At 32.1% G+C, this 6,266-nt stretch overlaps 1 protein-coding gene across 1 annotated transcript in view; it reads left to right on the forward strand.

The window, feature by feature from the left end:
- Positions 1 to 6,266, forward strand: part of LOC106665681 (neuroligin-1-like) — a 312,439-nt gene that overhangs the window by 3,219 nt on the left and 302,954 nt on the right. The gene's annotated exons all lie outside the window — the stretch shown is intronic.

Raw genomic sequence — 6,266 nt, forward strand, 5'->3', positions numbered from 1 at the left:
TTATTATAATGTCCATGTTTGACGTACACCTCGACAGAGCAACATTTAATTATTCATGTGTAAATATTATGACTTTTGAATTTATAATCTAGCCTATTGTCACAAAACTTTGTCCTTGCGACTTATTTATGGTCGTACCAAATGCTACTCTGGGCATTGAAACTGCTTCAAAACAAAGGATATTTCGGTATATCCTCGTCTGTCTAAATAAATTCGAGAGATGTGTACAATATCCTTTTTATTCCCATTTAATATTTTTCAGTGTAGTATAGTCCTAACAATTTTTTCCCATTAATTGGGTCCGTGTGCATAAATTTCTCAATGTCATAACTGCACAACGAGCGTGCAGTTCTGCAGGAGGCCGACCAGGAGGTGTCATTGGTTGTAAATATTCAATGGGACGTTCACGTTGAAATTGTCGGCTTTGTCACCAGCTAATGACTCAGCATGATCTATGGAAACGCACTTAACAATTTCCTCTGGTAGTTGTTTCACAATAAGATGAGTGATTTATTTCACGTCATAATTTCTACCTGCTAATATTGCTCCTGTATTTATTTCTTGTTCAGATAAATCGTATAGATAAAACCCTTCAATTAAATTATCGCATAACACTTGTTGGGAAATTTCAAGTTTTTCATTATATTATTTCCGATATCTAATAACCAATTTGAAAACTCAATTAAATCTTTAACCGCACTCATATTCTTGGACAATTGGAATTGCTAAAAGCTATTCCATAATAAACGTTGTTTTAAGCGTACTTCTTAAATTTTTCTCCTGCCTCCTTTTTTTACTATGGTAAGACCTGTTGAAAGTCACCACCCAGTACATAAATATTCCCAGCAAATGCACGATCGTCATTAAAATCATCTATAATTGTCCTAACTATAGTAGCTAATACGGTTTGGGAAATCATAGAAGCTTCATAAGATGAAAACGTTTGTTTCTTTCGCACCTCCGTCATTTTACGTTTACCAGCTCAGTGTGGTTTCTTCAACTAAATTTAATAAAATATCTGCAGAAACATACCACCAGGTCCGTCAAACAAGAAAGTTTTTTCAGAGCTACTCATTTATCCAGTTACGGTCCATTCTAATGGTATGAAAAACTGTTGATAGTCCTGCATTCATTTTTGCATACATTTGTTCATAAATGACTTTATGGTCATGACGCAATTTTGTTCGAGTTATTAATCTTTCAGAAAGGCCATATTGTTTCATTTTCATTTATTCATTTTCAATCAGATCTGGAATGACGAGGAATGCAATATTGTTTCCCCTCGGAAACAATCTGGCCATTTGGACACTAACCCTTTACATAAAATCTTCCCTCATTTTTAAAAAAAAAGTTCCTACTCACAGTAAGGTGTTTTCCAACCACCCGAATTTCGAGCCCTTAACTCATCGTCAGGTTGAAGGATTTCTACAACGAATTAATTGTAAATTAGTGATTAAAGATAAAAGATAAAAAATTAGAATAATACCTTAATATTATTAAATTATTATAAAAATAATAACAATTAAAATAATTAATTTAATTACTTGAACGTTCACTATTATTTATGTAGATATTTAAAATGCGAGGTAGATCAAAATCTATTATACTATTAATGCATTTATCTCCATGTTCAATTTTACATTTTTTAATTTCAAATTTCTCAAGCCAATCTAGTTCTCTCCCTTTGTTGAAACTATGTAACACTGTTGTAGTTAAATTTGAATTGAAATTATGTTTTGTTTCTTTTAGATGGTCCTTAAATTCCGAAAATTTGTTCGATTTAGGCAAAGGTTCTTTTACTCTGGTTTTATTTCTCTTCTGCTTTGTCCTATATATTTAATATCACAATCATTAAAATTAAGTTGGTAAACCCCGGTTTTTGCCAAGTTGTGTACCTTGTCTTTAGGTTGTGAGAGGTTGTTTTCAAGTGAACCCGTACTTTTTCCGATAATTCACCAATGTATGGCAAACAACTTACAGGACTCAGCCACCCCACCATAAATGAATCATTAGGTTTCCGTTGTTCGCCAATTTGAGACATCTAATTGAGCGCCATTAAAAAACCAGCTTCTCATTGGAACGTCGCGTTGGCGGAGGTATCGGCGGTTTCACTTTTACAGTTCATGTCGAGAGACGTCTAGAAATCCTTCAACCTGATGATGAGCTAAGGGCTCGAAATCCGGATCCTTGGGAAAACAACTTACTGTGAGTAGGAACTATCTTTTTTTTAAAAATGATAGAACACCGCACTCACTCCATCATTCATCATTTCTACAAATTCTTCCCGTCCCTAAATGTCCAAAATAGATTTGCCGTTGACAGTTACTTTAATATTGGTCGTGCTTAGCTATGAACGTTGAACGAGAAACTGCCCTCGCAAAAAATCATTCACAATTTTAATCCGCATAAAAAAATAATAAAAAATATAAAGTACCTAACTTCGGACGAATTAAATGAATTACTGATAGCAATTGTTTACAAATTTCAAATTTGGTTTATTTTATTCTTTATTATTAAGTAGATTACGGGAGAATTCCTAAGTTGTGCAAACTTCGTAATAGTTAACATAACAAGTTTTATATAAGTAGTAAGAAATATGTATAAAATTTATAAGTAGCTTAAAATATGCAAAGAGCGGAGTTGAAAGTAAATGTAGTACATTCTAGAAACCTCTGACTATGTTTAAGTGATTCGAGGTCCTATTAAGTATAATCATTGTTTACCAATTATAAAGGGGCAAATTTAATTATTATCTTTCAATTAGAAAATTATTGCCGTAATTTTTCTCTTAAAGCCTTGCTTAAAACTTAAATAAATTATTCTCGGAAAACGATAAATCCCATTATCTTGGCCGGCTGGTTGGAGACAATGTCATAAAAACGAAAGCAAAGTCAAATTAAGTGAATCCATCTTTCTTTGTTCAAATTTATTACCCTGAAGATATGATTAATCTCTAAATAATTGGCTGCCGGGTAACTTGAGATGTACGAGCTGAACATCCATAATTTCCGTACAGCATCCCCTTTCATTAATTATTAAGAATATTTGATCAACTGAAATCCACTTTGTATAAAAATCAACAATTTTTGTAATGAAAAATAAGTACGGTTTGTGAATGCTAAATTGCTTACATGAATTTCTTCTTATAGGAATTTTTTAAAAATGAAAATCATACCAACCCTTCTGGCTATCATTTTTCAAGGGTATGGAAAATCCTATTGTGGATTACCTGAAAAACCTCCCGGTAGGAATCCTTTGGTCCAATCACAGCGTTACCCTAGTAACTCCCATTTGGTAAAGAAGGATAAAAACGGGGGTCAGGTGATACCCCGGTAATAGTGTGACCGGATGTAAAGATTACACACTTTTACGATTTTACGCTCACATAAAACATTATTATACATTAAATTTTGTGTCTAATTATTTCCTCACATGGCACATTGTTACATCTACCATTCGTATTCTTATGAACCTCACAGATGAATGAAAATGCGGCGACCCTGCGATCAACCTGATATTTTAGGGTATCCTCAAGATGATTTTTGACGATTGTTTATCTTAGTCCAGTATAGCAATTCTCGTTGGGTATCGTGGACGAAGAGTCAAGCAATTTTACAAATTTTTGTTCCAAAATAGGCACACTTAAAACGCCAACGGTTTTGACAGGATCCGACCTACTAACGAGACAGAAATCCTGACAACTAACGTTTTGCTTCTAGAAAATTTCTAATATATTATTAAGGTTTTCGGTATATATAAACTATGAAATACAATTTTGTAAGAAACTAATAACTGCATTTTAACACTGACTTACTAAACATTTTCTAAACATACTTAATTAACATGCTACAAATGAACTTTTTTAATAAAGCTTTATTGACTTGGACCACGTGTCATATTAAATGCATGAATACTGAATACTTAAAAATTTTCCACGTATTCTCTGGGTTTCACGAATTTTAATTTAAACCAGGGCAAGGTTGATTTAGAGTGCCGACGGCCGAAGCATTAATGAAGGGGGAATGCTTATTGAAGGCGAATATAAACAACTTGCTGTCCCGTTTGCGTTACAAGTTTACCTGTAATGAAACCTGAATACTTTATTACAAGCTGCACCTCCTGAAAACAATAATTTTTAAATTCTTATTTGAATAATAAGAATAAAGATTATTTAGATGTACAGCTGTTTAAAATAAATAATAATAACAAATATATCAAAAAATAACAAGAAGAATATTATCAACTTATAGTAATATAGCTTTTATATAAAAAGCATATATTTACAAATTGAAAATTTACAAAAGCTTTTATAGTTATTTGGCATATGTCTTTTTTATGTAGGAAGGGAAAATTGCAAGTTTTGTACTACCTTTATTCATAAAGGTTGAAATTTGGTTTTGGATTTTTTCATTAAATAACCTAAAAATATAATAAACGTAAACTGTTGCAGAAATATTGTTATTTATAATACTATATCATTTTGAGGAATGATTATTTGGAGATCGTGAGATGCGGTCTGGTGTGACGTGGGTTTAGAAAAAAATTATCTTTATAGTGGCACGTTTCGATCTTTATTGAGATCATCTTCAGGGCTCAGTGTTTGTTTTCCGTGTAGATGTGTCATACTTGTGTGTCATGTTCATAGCGCACAAAAGACAAAACTGATCCTTGAAGATGATTTCAATAAAGATCGTTGACAGATCTCTAAATAATCATTAACTTAGGTCACTAAACACACACACATATTGAGGAATATTTAAATACAGCATTTTTCTACTGCGGTGAAATTATTGCTACCAAAGTATTAGTTATTAATGAAACAAAAATTAATATGAAATACGGATTCTTGTGCAAAGATTATATTCAAGTAAAAATTTTCCGTTTAAATGATATTTTTATCTATTATATTTAGTGGTCTGATTGGCCAAATTACTTCTAAGAATTTTCCCTCCTTTTTGGCATTTTAAAATGTCGTGCAATCAGGATTCTCGCTGACACATGACGTGGCCACTGGCAGCTGTTAGCAAATTATACTTCGTTTTACTTATGAAATCTAATTAAATAAATTCAAATTTCTTATTTAATAAATGTTAAATAAATTACTTATTAAATAATATTTAGTGGTCTGATAGACCAAATTATTTCTTTCGATTAATTAATCTTTTTATGTAAGTTTTGGTTGACATGAAAAGGAAAATTCGAAAGGTTGTTGATTGAGATGGGGAATTCGTGCCCGAGTGCCTCGAGTGGTTAGAGCAGCTGCGTTTTTAGCCGAAGGTCGTGGGTTCAAATCCCGCTCGTGAAACTAGCTTTTTCATTTCAAGCATTGTTTTTCTACATCGAACTTTAGTCTAATTTTTAACATTTTCATTACTTTTACAAATTAATCTATCTTTATTATTCAGTACTAATTGAGATTGATTAAAATCGCAAAGAAAAATCAATTTTCTTATACTAGCTTGAATGGTATTGTTGAAAAATTACTCGTCTAACAAATCGTAGATAAATGATGAAGATTGCTCTGATACAAGGTGAAGCTTTTTATAGAATTATTATCCTAGGTTTGAATTGTTGTGTGCGAAAAACTTTGTGGGTTCAGCTGCCTCTGCCTAAAAAAAGTCTTTCAAAAGCTTAAAGGTTTTATAAAAGTTCCCACAGGCTTTTGTACAAATCCTCTAACTTTGCTTCTTGCGCAATTCTTCCGCTCACATGAAGCCTTTGTTCAGCCGTGCTAATGGGTTGTATTATTTTTTTATGTTTAGTTTTTGTTTCACTGTTTGGATAAGATATGAAAGGGAGGAAAAACACGTGGGAAAACGGCCGTTCGAAAATTACCGAGAAGAAAAGATTTGATGAATTACATCAAAACAAGCCAATAAAATATTTATTACACCCTAGGATTGTTTTATTCCATAATGTTAAAACCAAAATGTGATGACGAAATTTTAACAATAATTAAGGATGTATTGATAATTCATAAAATTGAAAACAATGGAACATTAAATCATATTGATTTTTAATTTGCAGCGGGCTTGAAAATAAAACAAAATTTGTTTTTGTCTTGTGATATCACTTGTACGATATCAACATACTTAATCATTGAACTAGTTTGACAAGATCATTTTTCAATTTTTAACCCGATACGGGTCGCCCTTTTTCTCGCACATCTTAGTATTTCTTCAAATTTTAACTGAGAGTGTCGATAACCTTGGGGTTTTCAAGCAATTCGTCGAGGAATAGAAGCCTCTCGTTAGTTATATTTACTT

The sequence above is a fragment of the Cimex lectularius genome, unplaced genomic scaffold (genome assembly GCF_000648675.2).
Source record: "Cimex lectularius strain Harlan isolate CLEC.00 unplaced genomic scaffold, Clec_2.1 scaffold18, whole genome shotgun sequence".
Taxonomy (NCBI): domain Eukaryota; kingdom Metazoa; phylum Arthropoda; class Insecta; order Hemiptera; family Cimicidae; genus Cimex; species Cimex lectularius.